This window comes from Neolamprologus brichardi, chromosome 3 (assembly GCF_056152115.1).
Source record: "Neolamprologus brichardi isolate AB-2024 chromosome 3, ASM5615211v1, whole genome shotgun sequence".
Taxonomy (NCBI): domain Eukaryota; kingdom Metazoa; phylum Chordata; class Actinopteri; order Cichliformes; family Cichlidae; genus Neolamprologus; species Neolamprologus brichardi.
In genome coordinates, this window is record NC_142106.1 from 25,095,761 (window position 1) to 25,109,798 (window position 14,038).

At 45.7% G+C, this 14,038-nt stretch overlaps 17 non-coding genes across 17 annotated transcripts; all 17 read right to left on the reverse strand.

The window, feature by feature from the left end:
- Nucleotides 1-374: 374 nt before the first annotated feature.
- On the reverse strand, nucleotides 375-456 carry trnal-uag (transfer RNA leucine (anticodon UAG)). Its single transcript has one exon. It is a non-coding gene; the product is annotated as a tRNA-Leu (tRNA).
- A 584-nt stretch (nucleotides 457-1,040) lies between these two features.
- trnae-uuc (transfer RNA glutamic acid (anticodon UUC)) lies at nucleotides 1,041-1,112 on the reverse strand. Its single transcript has one exon. It is a non-coding gene; the product is annotated as a tRNA-Glu (tRNA).
- Nucleotides 1,113-1,885: 773 nt separating this feature from the next.
- On the reverse strand, nucleotides 1,886-1,967 carry trnal-aag (transfer RNA leucine (anticodon AAG)). Its single transcript has one exon. It is a non-coding gene; the product is annotated as a tRNA-Leu (tRNA).
- Nucleotides 1,968-2,934: 967 nt separating this feature from the next.
- trnal-uag (transfer RNA leucine (anticodon UAG)) lies at nucleotides 2,935-3,016 on the reverse strand. The gene has a single exon. It is a non-coding gene; the product is annotated as a tRNA-Leu (tRNA).
- Nucleotides 3,017-3,600: 584 nt separating this feature from the next.
- trnae-uuc (transfer RNA glutamic acid (anticodon UUC)) lies at nucleotides 3,601-3,672 on the reverse strand. The gene has a single exon. It is a non-coding gene; the product is annotated as a tRNA-Glu (tRNA).
- Nucleotides 3,673-4,287: 615 nt separating this feature from the next.
- Nucleotides 4,288-4,369, reverse strand: trnal-aag (transfer RNA leucine (anticodon AAG)). The gene has a single exon. It is a non-coding gene; the product is annotated as a tRNA-Leu (tRNA).
- Nucleotides 4,370-5,336: 967 nt separating this feature from the next.
- Nucleotides 5,337-5,418, reverse strand: trnal-uag (transfer RNA leucine (anticodon UAG)). The gene has a single exon. It is a non-coding gene; the product is annotated as a tRNA-Leu (tRNA).
- Nucleotides 5,419-6,002: 584 nt separating this feature from the next.
- On the reverse strand, nucleotides 6,003-6,074 carry trnae-uuc (transfer RNA glutamic acid (anticodon UUC)). Its single transcript has one exon. It is a non-coding gene; the product is annotated as a tRNA-Glu (tRNA).
- Nucleotides 6,075-6,689: 615 nt separating this feature from the next.
- Nucleotides 6,690-6,771, reverse strand: trnal-aag (transfer RNA leucine (anticodon AAG)). Its single transcript has one exon. It is a non-coding gene; the product is annotated as a tRNA-Leu (tRNA).
- Nucleotides 6,772-7,738: 967 nt separating this feature from the next.
- Nucleotides 7,739-7,820, reverse strand: trnal-uag (transfer RNA leucine (anticodon UAG)). The gene has a single exon. It is a non-coding gene; the product is annotated as a tRNA-Leu (tRNA).
- Nucleotides 7,821-8,404: 584 nt separating this feature from the next.
- On the reverse strand, nucleotides 8,405-8,476 carry trnae-uuc (transfer RNA glutamic acid (anticodon UUC)). The gene has a single exon. It is a non-coding gene; the product is annotated as a tRNA-Glu (tRNA).
- A 773-nt stretch (nucleotides 8,477-9,249) lies between these two features.
- Nucleotides 9,250-9,331, reverse strand: trnal-aag (transfer RNA leucine (anticodon AAG)). Its single transcript has one exon. It is a non-coding gene; the product is annotated as a tRNA-Leu (tRNA).
- A 967-nt stretch (nucleotides 9,332-10,298) lies between these two features.
- trnal-uag (transfer RNA leucine (anticodon UAG)) lies at nucleotides 10,299-10,380 on the reverse strand. Its single transcript has one exon. It is a non-coding gene; the product is annotated as a tRNA-Leu (tRNA).
- Nucleotides 10,381-10,964: 584 nt separating this feature from the next.
- On the reverse strand, nucleotides 10,965-11,036 carry trnae-uuc (transfer RNA glutamic acid (anticodon UUC)). The gene has a single exon. It is a non-coding gene; the product is annotated as a tRNA-Glu (tRNA).
- A 765-nt stretch (nucleotides 11,037-11,801) lies between these two features.
- Nucleotides 11,802-11,883, reverse strand: trnal-aag (transfer RNA leucine (anticodon AAG)). The gene has a single exon. It is a non-coding gene; the product is annotated as a tRNA-Leu (tRNA).
- Nucleotides 11,884-12,850: 967 nt separating this feature from the next.
- trnal-uag (transfer RNA leucine (anticodon UAG)) lies at nucleotides 12,851-12,932 on the reverse strand. The gene has a single exon. It is a non-coding gene; the product is annotated as a tRNA-Leu (tRNA).
- Nucleotides 12,933-13,516: 584 nt separating this feature from the next.
- trnae-uuc (transfer RNA glutamic acid (anticodon UUC)) lies at nucleotides 13,517-13,588 on the reverse strand. Its single transcript has one exon. It is a non-coding gene; the product is annotated as a tRNA-Glu (tRNA).
- Nucleotides 13,589-14,038: the final 450 nt, after the last annotated feature.

The window sequence follows — 14,038 nt, forward strand, 5'->3', positions numbered from 1 at the left end:
GGTACCAAAGGTGTGAAAACAGCTGTGTACTGCCTTTAGTTCCTGTAAGAGGTATGTAACTGAAGGCCATGCTAGACTCAGTTAGGGACTCTGCCCATCGTCTGCCCCGCGATGATGCATTCCTTCACCAAGCTTGGTTTCTGTTCTTGTTATTATTAAAGAATGTTAGCTACCACTCACCGCTTGTCTGCAGGCTTTATTGAACGGAAAACTTCCACAACACTTAACATCACCCTGGTTTGGAAGAATTGCTCTTGATGAGATTCCTGCTTGATTGTACTTGACAGACATTCTGTAACAGATTTGATTTCCACTGCAGCCCTTACAATTTATTGGTAGGGGATGGAAGGAACACGAAAAGAACCCGAAGACTATGGCAGCAGTGGGATTCGAACCCACGCCCCCAAAGAGACTGGAGCCTAAATCCAGCACCTTAGACCGCTCGGTCATGCTACCATTGCGAGTGAGGACCTCATCGCAAAAATCTAGACAGTAAAACTTGAAAAAGTGCAGCACAAAATAGAAGCCCAGAACATTCAGTGATGCTCTTACTGTTGTAGAAAAACATGTTTAATACTTTTTGGACACAAAAACATCTGCCTGTCCTGGTTAAAACCTGTTCATCAACCCTGATTGACAATGGGCTCTTGGCTCAGTTTCATCATCGTCGATATGCAACTTGTCATAACCACCGATGAACAGGCAGGAGCACCATTCACAGAGAGTCAAGGAACAGCATTGTAAGATGGCAAAAGACGTACCCTTAATGCACCCTGCCTTGTTTCAAAGATGCTCATTTGATTTTCACATAAACAGCCACCTTGACTAGCTGCTCAAACTAGCAGGCCTGCTTGTGTACATCCTCATCACTGAAAACTGTATAGTCCTGATCTGAACCATCACCTGTTTTATGCCATGTGCTTAGCCAGAGGTTTGTTGCCTTACCTGATGTTTGCCTTCAGCCAACAACTTTGCACCATTTAATCCATCGTGGGATTAACACAAAGAACACATTGGCTTGTGGGCACATTAAAGACATGTTCCCATACCGGGAGTTGAACCCGGGCTGCCTGGGTGAAAACCAGGAATCCTAACCGCTAGACCATATGGGACTGGTTAGGTAGGGCGCCACTGTCATAGCCGTGCTCCTGGGTGAGAACCAGGCATTCTAACCGCTAGACCATATGGGACTGGTTAGGTAATGCGCCACTGTCGTGCTCCTGGGTGAGAACCAAGAATCCTAACCGCTAGACCATATGGGACCGGTTAGGTAGTGCGCCACTGTCGTGCTCGTGCTCCTGGGTGAGAACCAGGCATTCTAACCGCTAGACCATATGGGACTGGTTAGGTAATGCGCCACTGTCGTGCTCCTGGGTGAGAACCAAGAATCCTAACCGCTAGACCATATGGGACTGGTTAGGTAGTGCGCCACTGTCGTGCTCGTGCTCCTGGGTGAGAACCAGGCATTCTAACCGCTAGACCATATGGGACTGCTCCACTGTCATGAAATCAAGGATACTCTTGTCACTCTGCAGCCTTGGTGAGACCAACATAGCAGCACCTTAATCAATTCTCCAGCGGTTGCAGGTTCTGCTCAAAAGCACATTACAAGGGAGTGGACTGGACTTGAAGCACACTTGAGTGGCATGCGGGAAAGTCCACTAACCAGTCAGTGATGAGACCATGAACAAAAAGACACGAAAAACATGCAAGTTGTAAATGACTTTACAGCACCGGACTAATGTGGTTTGGAAGAATTGCTCCTGATGACTTTCCTGCATGTTTGGACTTGACAGACGTTCTATAACAGATTTGATTTCCACTGTAGCCCTTACAATTTATTGGTAAGGCATGGAAGAAACAAAACTTTGCCGCTAGAACACTATGGCAGCAGTGGGATTCGAACCCACGCCTCCGAAGAGACTGGAGCCTTAATCCAGCACCTTAGACCGCTCGGTCATGCTACCATTACGAGCGAGGACCTCATCTCAAAAATCTAGACAGTAAAACTTGAAAAAGTGCAGCACAAAATAGAAGCCCAGAACATTCAGTGATGCTCTTGCTGTTTTAGAAAAACATGTTTAATACTTGCCTGAATGTTTTTGGATACAATAGCATCTGCCTGCCCTGGTTAAACTCTTATTGCAGCAATAGGATTTCAACCCACATGTGTGAGGAGCCTGGAGTCTTAACCCAGATCCTAAGACCACACAATCTAACACCTTACAATGTGGTGGACTTGTAGCACACTTGAGTAGCCACTAACCAGTCAGTGTTGACACTGTGAATAAAAATATATGAAACATCTGCACATGGTAAATGACTTTTGCAAAAGAATTTCTTTTATTCATGTATTAATCACATTATTTTAGTGTATAATACCTTGGTGCCACTCGATTTTAGCATGTCTCTCACACTCATACTGGTAACAGATGGTATCTCAGGAAGTTGGAGGGAAGCATTCACACACAAAGGACCCAGAGTGGGGGGAGGAGTCTTTTGTCTCCTTCTCCACTGTAAGAGGTAGCAAGGGAGTGTGTAACTTTCTTTGGGGGAGGGGGGTACCAAAGGTGTGAAAACAGCTGTGTACTGCCTTTAGTTCCTGTAAGAGGTATGTAACTGAAGGCCATGCTAGACTCAGTTAGGGACTCTGCCCATCGTCTGCCCCGCGATGATGCATTCCTTCACCAAGCTTGGTTTCTGTTCTTGTTATTATTAAAGAATGTTAGCTACCACTCACCGCTTGTCTGCAGGCTTTATTGAACGGAAAACTTCCACAACACTTAACATCACCCTGGTTTGGAAGAATTGCTCTTGATGAGATTCCTGCTTGATTGTACTTGACAGACATTCTGTAACAGATTTGATTTCCACTGCAGCCCTTACAATTTATTGGTAGGGGATGGAAGAAACACGAAAAGAACCCGAAGACTATGGCAGCAGTGGGATTCGAACCCACGCCCCCGAAGAGACTGGAGCCTAAATCCAGCACCTTAGACCGCTCGGTCATGCTACCATTGCGAGTGAGGACCTCATCGCAAAAATCTAGACAGTAAAACTTGAAAAAGTGCAGCACAAAATAGAAGCCCAGAACATTCAGTGATGCTCTTACTGTTGTAGAAAAACATGTTTAATACTTTTTGGACACAAAAACATCTGCCTGTCCTGGTTAAAACCTGTTCATCAACCCTGATTAACAATGGGCTCTTGGCTCAGTTTCATCATCGTCAATATGCAACTTGTCATAACCACCGATGAACAGGCAGGAGCACCATTCACAGAGAGTCAAGGAACAGCATTGTAAGATGGCAAAAGACGTACCCTTAATGCACCCTGCCTTGTTTCAAAGATGCTCATTTGATTTTCACATAAACAGCCACCTTGACTAGCTGCTCAAACTAGCAGGCCTGCTTGTGTACATCCTCATCACTGAAAACTGTATAGTCCTGATCTGAACCATCACCTGTTTTATGCCATGTGCTTAGCCAGAGGTTTGTTGCCTTACCTGATGTTTGCCTTCAGCCAACAACTTTGCACCATTTAATCCATCGTGGGATTAACACAAAGAACACATTGGCTTGTGGGCACATTAAAGACATGTTCCTATACCGGGAGTTGAACCCGGGCTGCCTGGGTGAAAACCAGGAATCCTAACCGCTAGACCATATGGGACTGGTTAGGTAGGGCGCCACTGTCATAGCCGTGCTCCTGGGTGAGAACCAGGCATTCTAACCGCTAGACCATATGGGACTGGTTAGGTAATGCGCCACTGCCGTGCTCCTGGGTGAGAACCAAGAATCCTAACCGCTAGACCATATGGGACCGGTTAGGTAGTGCGCCACTGTCGTGCTCGTGCTCCTGGGTGAGAACCAGGCATTCTAACCGCTAGACCATATGGGACTGCTCCACTGTCATGAAATCAAGGATACTCTTGTCACTCTGCAGCCTTGGTGAGACCAACATAGCAGCACCTTAATCAATTCTCCAGCGGTTGCAGGTTCTGCTCAAAAGCACATTACAAGGGAGTGGACTGGACTTGAAGCACACTTGAGTGGCATGCGGGAAAGTCCACTAACCAGTCAGTGATGAGACCATGAACAAAAAGACACGAAAAACATGCAAGTTGTAAATGACTTTACAGCACCGGACTAATGTGGTTTGGAAGAATTGCTCCTGATGACTTTCATGCACTTGACAGACGTTCTATAACAGATTTGATTTCCACTGTAGCCCTTACAATTTATTGGTAAGGCATGGAAGAAACAAAACTTTGCCGCTAGAACACTATGGCAGCAGTGGGATTCGAACCCACGCCTCCGAAGAGACTGGAGCCTTAATCCAGCACCTTAGACCGCTCGGTCATGCTACCATTACGAGTGAGGACCTCATCTCAAAAATCTAGACAGTAAAACTTGAAAAAGTGCAGCACAAAATAGAAGCCCAGAACATTCAGTGATGCTCTTGCTGTTTTAGAAAAACATGTTTAATACTTGCCTGAATGTTTTTGGATACAATAGCATCTGCCTGCCCTGGTTAAACTCTTATTGCAGCAATAGGATTTCAACCCACATGTGTGAGGAGCCTGGAGTCTTAACCCAGATCCTAAGACCACACAATCTAACACCTTACAATGTGGTGGACTTGTAGCACACTTGAGTAGCCACTAACCAGTCAGTGTTGACACTGTGAATAAAAATATATGAAACATCTGCACATGGTAAATGACTTTTGCAAAAGAATTTCTTTTATTCATGTATTAATCACATTATTTTAGTGTATAATACCTTGGTGCCACTCGATTTTAGCATGTCTCTCACACTCATACTGGTAACAGATGGTATCTCAGGAAGTTGGAGGGAAGCATTCACACACAAAGGACCCAGAGTGGGGGGAGGAGTCTTTTGTCTCCTTCTCCACTGTAAGAGGTAGCAAGGGAGTGTGTAACTTTCTTTGGGGGAGGGGGGTACCAAAGGTGTGAAAACAGCTGTGTACTGCCTTTAGTTCCTGTAAGAGGTATGTAACTGAAGGCCATGCTAGACTCAGTTAGGGACTCTGCCCATCGTCTGCCCCGCGATGATGCATTCCTTCACCAAGCTTGGTTTCTGTTCTTGTTATTATTAAAGAATGTTAGCTACCACTCACCGCTTGTCTGCAGGCTTTATTGAACGGAAAACTTCCACAACACTTAACATCACCCTGGTTTGGAAGAATTGCTCTTGATGAGATTCCTGCTTGATTGTACTTGACAGACATTCTGTAACAGATTTGATTTCCACTGCAGCCCTTACAATTTATTGGTAGGGGATGGAAGGAACACGAAAAGAACCCGAAGACTATGGCAGCAGTGGGATTCGAACCCACGCCCCCAAAGAGACTGGAGCCTAAATCCAGCACCTTAGACTGCTCGGTCATGCTACCATTGCGAGTGAGGACCTCATCGCAAAAATCTAGACAGTAAAACTTGAAAAAGTGCAGCACAAAATAGAAGCCCAGAACATTCAGTGATGCTCTTACTGTTGTAGAAAAACATGTTTAATACTTTTTGGACACAAAAACATCTGCCTGTCCTGGTTAAAACCTGTTCATCAACCCTGATTAACAATGGGCTCTTGGCTCAGTTTCATCATCGTCGATATGCAACTTGTCATAACCACCGATGAACAGGCAGGAGCACCATTCACAGAGAGTCAAGGAACAGCATTGTAAGATGGCAAAAGACGTACCCTTAATGCACCCTGCCTTGTTTCAAAGATGCTCATTTGATTTTCACATAAACAGCCACCTTGACTCGCTGCTCAAACTAGCAGGCCTGCTTGTGTACATCCTCATCACTGAAAACTGTATAGTCCTGATCTGAACCATCACCTGTTTTATGCCATGTGCTTAGCCAGAGGTTTGTTGCCTTACCTGATGTTTGCCTTCAGCCAACAACTTTGCACCATTTAATCCATCGTGGGATTAACACAAAGAACACATTGGCTTGTGGGCACATTAAAGACATGTTCCCATACCGGGAGTTGAACCCGGGCCGCCTGGGTGAAAACCAGGAATCCTAACCGCTAGACCATATGGGACTGGTTAGGTAGGGCGCCACTGTCATAGCCGTGCTCCTGGGTGAGAACCAGGCATTCTAACCGCTAGACCATATGGGACTGGTTAGGTAATGCGCCACTGTCGTGCTCCTGGGTGAGAACCAAGAATCCTAACCGCTAGACCATATGGGACCGGTTAGGTAGTGCGCCACTGTCGTGCTCGTGCTCCTGGGTGAGAACCAGGCATTCTAACCGCTAGACCATATGGGACTGCTCCACTGTCATGAAATCAAGGATACTCTTGTCACTCTGCAGCCTTGGTGAGACCAACATAGCAGCACCTTAATCAATTCTCCAGCGGTTGCAGGTTCTGCTCAAAAGCACATTACAAGGGAGTGGACTGGACTTGAAGCACACTTGAGTGGCATGCGGGAAAGTCCACTAACCAGTCAGTGATGAGACCATGAACAAAAAGACACGAAAAACATGCAAGTTGTAAATGACTTTACAGCACCGGACTAATGTGGTTTGGAAGAATTGCTCCTGATGACTTTCATGCACTTGACAGACGTTCTATAACAGATTTGATTTCCACTGTAGCCCTTACAATTTATTGGTAAGGCATGGAAGAAACAAAACTTTGCCGCTAGAACACTATGGCAGCAGTGGGATTCGAACCCACGCCTCCGAAGAGACTGGAGCCTTAATCCAGCACCTTAGACCGCTCGGTCATGCTACAATTACGAGTGAGGACCTCATCTCAAAAATCTAGACAGTAAAACTTGAAAAAGTGCAGCACAAAATAGAAGCCCAGAACATTCAGTGATGCTCTTGCTGTTTTAGAAAAACATGTTTAATACTTGCCTGAATGTTTTTGGATACAATAGCATCTGCCTGCCCTGGTTAAACTCTTATTGCAGCAATAGGATTTCAACCCACATGTGTGAGGAGCCTGGAGTCTTAACCCAGATCCTAAGACCACACAATCTAACACCTTACAATGTGGTGGACTTGTAGCACACTTGAGTAGCCACTAACCAGTCAGTGTTGACACTGTGAATAAAAATATATGAAACATCTGCACATGGTAAATGACTTTTGCAAAAGAATTTCTTTTATTCATGTATTAATCACATTATTTTAGTGTATAATACCTTGGTGCCACTCGATTTTAGCATGTCTCTCACACTCATACTGGTAACAGATGGTATCTCAGGAAGTTGGAGGGAAGCATTCACACACAAAGGACCCAGAGTGGGGGGAGGAGTCTTTTGTCTCCTTCTCCACTGTAAGAGGTAGCAAGGGAGTGTGTAACTTTCTTTGGGGGAGGGGGGTACCAAAGGTGTGAAAACAGCTGTGTACTGCCTTTAGTTCCTGTAAGAGGTATGTAACTGAAGGCCATGCTAGACTCAGTTAGGGACTCTGCCCATCGTCTGCCCCGCGATGATGCATTCCTTCACCAAGCTTGGTTTCTGTTCTTGTTATTATTAAAGAATGTTAGCTACCACTCACCGCTTGTCTGCAGGCTTTATTGAACGGAAAACTTCCACAACACTTAACATCACCCTGGTTTGGAAGAATTGCTCTTGATGAGATTCCTGCTTGATTGTACTTGACAGACATTCTGTAACAGATTTGATTTCCACTGCAGCCCTTACAATTTATTGGTAGGGGATGGAAGGAACACGAAAAGAACCCGAAGACTATGGCAGCAGTGGGATTCGAACCCACGCCCCCAAAGAGACTGGAGCCTAAATCCAGCACCTTAGACCGCTCGGTCATGCTACCATTGCGAGTGAGGACCTCATCGCAAAAATCTAGACAGTAAAACTTGAAAAAGTGCAGCACAAAATAGAAGCCCAGAACATTCAGTGATGCTCTTACTGTTGTAGAAAAACATGTTTAATACTTTTTGGACACAAAAACATCTGCCTGTCCTGGTTAAAACCTGTTCATCAACCCTGATTGACAATGGGCTCTTGGCTCAGTTTCATCATCGTCGATATGCAACTTGTCATAACCACCGATGAACAGGCAGGAGCACCATTCACAGAGAGTCAAGGAACAGCATTGTAAGATGGCAAAAGACGTACCCTTAATGCACCCTGCCTTGTTTCAAAGATGCTCATTTGATTTTCACATAAACAGCCACCTTGACTAGCTGCTCAAACTAGCAGGCCTGCTTGTGTACATCCTCATCACTGAAAACTGTATAGTCCTGATCTGAACCATCACCTGTTTTATGCCATGTGCTTAGCCAGAGGTTTGTTGCCTTACCTGATGTTTGCCTTCAGCCAACAACTTTGCACCATTTAATCCATCGTGGGATTAACACAAAGAACACATTGGCTTGTGGGCACATTAAAGACATGTTCCCATACCGGGAGTTGAACCCGGGCTGCCTGGGTGAAAACCAGGAATCCTAACCGCTAGACCATATGGGACTGGTTAGGTAGGGCGCCACTGTCATAGCCGTGCTCCTGGGTGAGAACCAGGCATTCTAACCGCTAGACCATATGGGACTGGTTAGGTAATGCGCCACTGTCGTGCTCCTGGGTGAGAACCAAGAATCCTAACCGCTAGACCATATGGGACCGGTTAGGTAGTGCGCCACTGTCGTGCTCGTGCTCCTGGGTGAGAACCAGGCATTCTAACCGCTAGACCATATGGGACTGGTTAGGTAATGCGCCACTGTCGTGCTCCTGGGTGAGAACCAAGAATCCTAACCGCTAGACCATATGGGACTGGTTAGGTAGTGCGCCACTGTCGTGCTCGTGCTCCTGGGTGAGAACCAGGCATTCTAACCGCTAGACCATATGGGACTGCTCCACTGTCATGAAATCAAGGATACTCTTGTCACTCTGCAGCCTTGGTGAGACCAACATAGCAGCACCTTAATCAATTCTCCAGCGGTTGCAGGTTCTGCTCAAAAGCACATTACAAGGGAGTGGACTGGACTTGAAGCACACTTGAGTGGCATGCGGGAAAGTCCACTAACCAGTCAGTGATGAGACCATGAACAAAAAGACACGAAAAACATGCAAGTTGTAAATGACTTTACAGCACCGGACTAATGTGGTTTGGAAGAATTGCTCCTGATGACTTTCCTGCATGTTTGGACTTGACAGACGTTCTATAACAGATTTGATTTCCACTGTAGCCCTTACAATTTATTGGTAAGGCATGGAAGAAACAAAACTTTGCCGCTAGAACACTATGGCAGCAGTGGGATTCGAACCCACGCCTCCGAAGAGACTGGAGCCTTAATCCAGCACCTTAGACCGCTCGGTCATGCTACCATTACGAGCGAGGACCTCATCTCAAAAATCTAGACAGTAAAACTTGAAAAAGTGCAGCACAAAATAGAAGCCCAGAACATTCAGTGATGCTCTTGCTGTTTTAGAAAAACATGTTTAATACTTGCCTGAATGTTTTTGGATACAATAGCATCTGCCTGCCCTGGTTAAACTCTTATTGCAGCAATAGGATTTCAACCCACATGTGTGAGGAGCCTGGAGTCTTAACCCAGATCCTAAGACCACACAATCTAACACCTTACAATGTGGTGGACTTGTAGCACACTTGAGTAGCCACTAACCAGTCAGTGTTGACACTGTGAATAAAAATATATGAAACATCTGCACATGGTAAATGACTTTTGCAAAAGAATTTCTTTTATTCATGTATTAATCACATTATTTTAGTGTATAATACCTTGGTGCCACTCGATTTTAGCATGTCTCTCACACTCATACTGGTAACAGATGGTATCTCAGGAAGTTGGAGGGAAGCATTCACACACAAAGGACCCAGAGTGGGGGGAGGAGTCTTTTGTCTCCTTCTCCACTGTAAGAGGTAGCAAGGGAGTGTGTAACTTTCTTTGGGGGAGGGGGGTACCAAAGGTGTGAAAACAGCTGTGTACTGCCTTTAGTTCCTGTAAGAGGTATGTAACTGAAGGCCATGCTAGACTCAGTTAGGGACTCTGCCCATCGTCTGCCCCGCGATGATGCATTCCTTCACCAAGCTTGGTTTCTGTTCTTGTTATTATTAAAGAATGTTAGCTACCACTCACCGCTTGTCTGCAGGCTTTATTGAACGGAAAACTTCCACAACACTTAACATCACCCTGGTTTGGAAGAATTGCTCTTGATGAGATTCCTGCTTGATTGTACTTGACAGACATTCTGTAACAGATTTGATTTCCACTGCAGCCCTTACAATTTATTGGTAGGGGATGGAAGGAACACGAAAAGAACCCGAAGACTATGGCAGCAGTGGGATTCGAACCCACGCCCCCAAAGAGACTGGAGCCTAAATCCAGCACCTTAGACCGCTCGGTCATGCTACCATTGCGAGTGAGGACCTCATCGCAAAAATCTAGACAGTAAAACTTGAAAAAGTGCAGCACAAAATAGAAGCCCAGAACATTCAGTGATGCTCTTACTGTTGTAGAAAAACATGTTTAATACTTTTTGGACACAAAAACATCTGCCTGTCCTGGTTAAAACCTGTTCATCAACCCTGATTGACAATGGGCTCTTGGCTCAGTTTCATCATCGTCGATATGCAACTTGTCATAACCACCGATGAACAGGCAGGAGCACCATTCACAGAGAGTCAAGGAACAGCATTGTAAGATGGCAAAAGACGTACCCTTAATGCACCCTGCCTTGTTTCAAAGATGCTCATTTGATTTTCACATAAACAGCCACCTTGACTAGCTGCTCAAACTAGCAGGCCTGCTTGTGTACATCCTCATCACTGAAAACTGTATAGTCCTGATCTGAACCATCACCTGTTTTATGCCATGTGCTTAGCCAGAGGTTTGTTGCCTTACCTGATGTTTGCCTTCAGCCAACAACTTTGCACCATTTAATCCATCGTGGGATTAACACAAAGAACACATTGGCTTGTGGGCACATTAAAGACATGTTCCCATACCGGGAGTTGAACCCGGGCTGCCTGGGTGAAAACCAGGAATCCTAACCGCTAGACCATACGGGACTGGTTAGGTAGGGCGCCACTGTCATAGCCGTGCTCCTGGGTGAGAACCAGGCATTCTAACCGCTAGACCATATGGGACTGGTTAGGTAATGCGCCACTGTCGTGCTCCTGGGTGAGAACCAAGAATCCTAACCGCTAGACCATATGGGACCGGTTAGGTAGTGCGCCACTGTCGTGCTCGTGCTCCTGGGTGAGAACCAGGCATTCTAACCGCTAGACCATATGGGACTGGTTAGGTAATGCGCCACTGTCGTGCTCCTGGGTGAGAACCAAGAATCCTAACCGCTAGACCATATGGGACTGGTTAGGTAGTGCGCCACTGTCGTGCTCGTGCTCCTGGGTGAGAACCAGGCATTCTAACCGCTAGACCATATGGGACTGCTCCACTGTCATGAAATCAAGGATACTCTTGTCACTCTGCAGCCTTGGTGAGACCAACATAGCAGCACCTTAATCAATTCTCCAGCGGTTGCAGGTTCTGCTCAAAAGCACATTACAAGGGAGTGGACTGGACTTGAAGCACACTTGAGTGGCATGCGGGAAAGTCCACTAACCAGTCAGTGATGAGACCATGAACAAAAAGACACGAAAAACATGCAAGTTGTAAATGACTTTACAGCACCGGACTAATGTGGTTTGGAAGAATTGCTCCTGATGACTTTCATGCACTTGACAGACGTTCTATAACAGATTTGATTTCCACTGTAGCCCTTACAATTTATTGGTAAGGCATGGAAGAAACAAAACTTTGCCGCTAGAACACTATGGCAGCAGTGGGATTCGAACCCACGCCTCCGAAGAGACTGGAGCCTTAATCCAGCACCTTAGACCGCTCGGTCATGCTACAATTACGAGTGAGGACCTCATCTCAAAAATCTAGACAGTAAAACTTGAAAAAGTGCAGCACAAAATAGAAGCCCAGAACATTCAGTGATGCTCTTGCTGTTTTAGAAAAACATGTTTAATACTTGCCTGAATGTTTTTGGATACAATAGCATCTGCCTGCCCTGGTTAAACTCTTATTGCAGCAATAGGATTTCAACCCACATGTGTGAGGAGCCTGGAGTCTTAACCCAGATCCTAAGACCACACAATCTAACACCTTACAATGTGGTGGACTTGTAGCACACTTGAGTAGCCACTAACCAGTCAGTGTTGACACTGTGAATAAAAATATATGAAACATCTGCACATGGTAAATGACTTTTGCAAAAGAATTTCTTTTATTCATGTATTAATCACATTATTTTAGTGTATAATACCTTGGTGCCACTCGATTTTAGCATGTCTCTCACACTCATACTGGTAACAGATGGTATCTCAGGAAGTTGGAGGGAAGCATTCACACACAAAGGACCCAGAGTGGGGGGAGGAGTCTTTTGTCTCCTTCTCCACTGTAAGAGGTAGCAAGGGAGTGTGTAACTTTCTTTGGGGGAGGGGGGTACCAAAGGTGTGAAAACAGCTGTGTACTGCCTTTAGTTCCTGTAAGAGGTATGTAACTGAAGGCCATGCTAGACTCAGTTAGGGACTCTGCCCATCGTCTGCCCCGCGATGATGCATTCCTTCACCAAGCTTGGTTTCTGTTCTTGTTATTATTAAAGAATGTTAGCTACCACTCACCGCTTGTCTGCAGGCTTTATTGAACGGAAAACTTCCACAACACTTAACATCACCCTGGTTTGGAAGAATTGCTCTTGATGAGATTCCTGCTTGATTGTACTTGACAGACATTCTGTAACAGATTTGATTTCCACTGCAGCCCTTACAATTTATTGGTAGGGGATGGAAGGAACACGAAAAGAACCCGAAGACTATGGCAGCAGTGGGATTCGAACCCACGCCCCCAAAGAGACTGGAGCCTAAATCCAGCACCTTAGACCGCTCGGTCATGCTACCATTGCGAGTGAGGACCTCATCGCAAAAATCTAGACAGTAAAACTTGAAAAAGTGCAGCACAAAATAGAAGCCCAGAACATTCAGTGATGCTCTTACTGTTGTAGAAAAACATGTTTAATACTTTTTGGACACAAAAACATCTGCCTGTCCTGGTTAAAACCTGTTCATCAACCCTGATTGACAATGGGCTCTTGGCTCAGTTTCATCATCGTCGATATGCAACTTGTCATAACCACCGATGAACAGGCAGGAGCACCATTCACAGAGAGTCAAGGAACAGCATTGTAAGATGGCAAAAGACGTACCCTTAATGCACCCTGCCTTGTTTCAAAGATGCTCATTTGATTTTCACATAAACAGCCACCTTGACTAGCTGCTCAAACTAGCAGGCCTGCTTGTGTACATCCTCATCACTGAAAACTGTATAGTCCTGATCTGAACCATCACCTGTTTTATGCCATGTGCTTAGCCAGAGGTTTGTTGCCTTACCTGATGTTTGCCTTCAGCCAACAACTTTGCACCATTTAATCCATCGTGGGATTAACACAAAGAACACATTGGCTTGTGGGCACATTAAAGACATGTTCCCATACCGGGAGTTGAACCCGGGCTGCCTGGGTGAAAACCAGGAATCCTAACCGCTAGACCATATGGGACTGGTTAGGTAGGGCGCCACTGTCATAGCCGTGCTCCTGGGTGAGAACCAGGCATTCTAACCGCTAGACCATATGGGACTGGTTAGGTAATGCGCCACTGTCGTGCTCCTGGGTGAGAACCAAGAATCCTAACCGCTAGACCATATGGGACCGGTTAGGTAGTGCGCCACTGTCGTGCTCGTGCTCCTGGGTGAGAACCAGGCATTCTAACCGCTAGACCATATGGGACTGCTCCACTGTCATGAAATCAAGGATACTCTTGTCACTCTGCAGCCTTGGTGAGACCAACATAGCAGCACCTTAATCAATTCTCCAGCGGTTGCAGGTTCTGCTCAAAAGCACATTACAAGGGAGTGGACTGGACTTGAAGCACACTTGAGTGGCATGCGGGAAAGTCCACTAACCAGTCAGTGATGAGACCATGAACAAAAAGACACGAAAAACATGCAA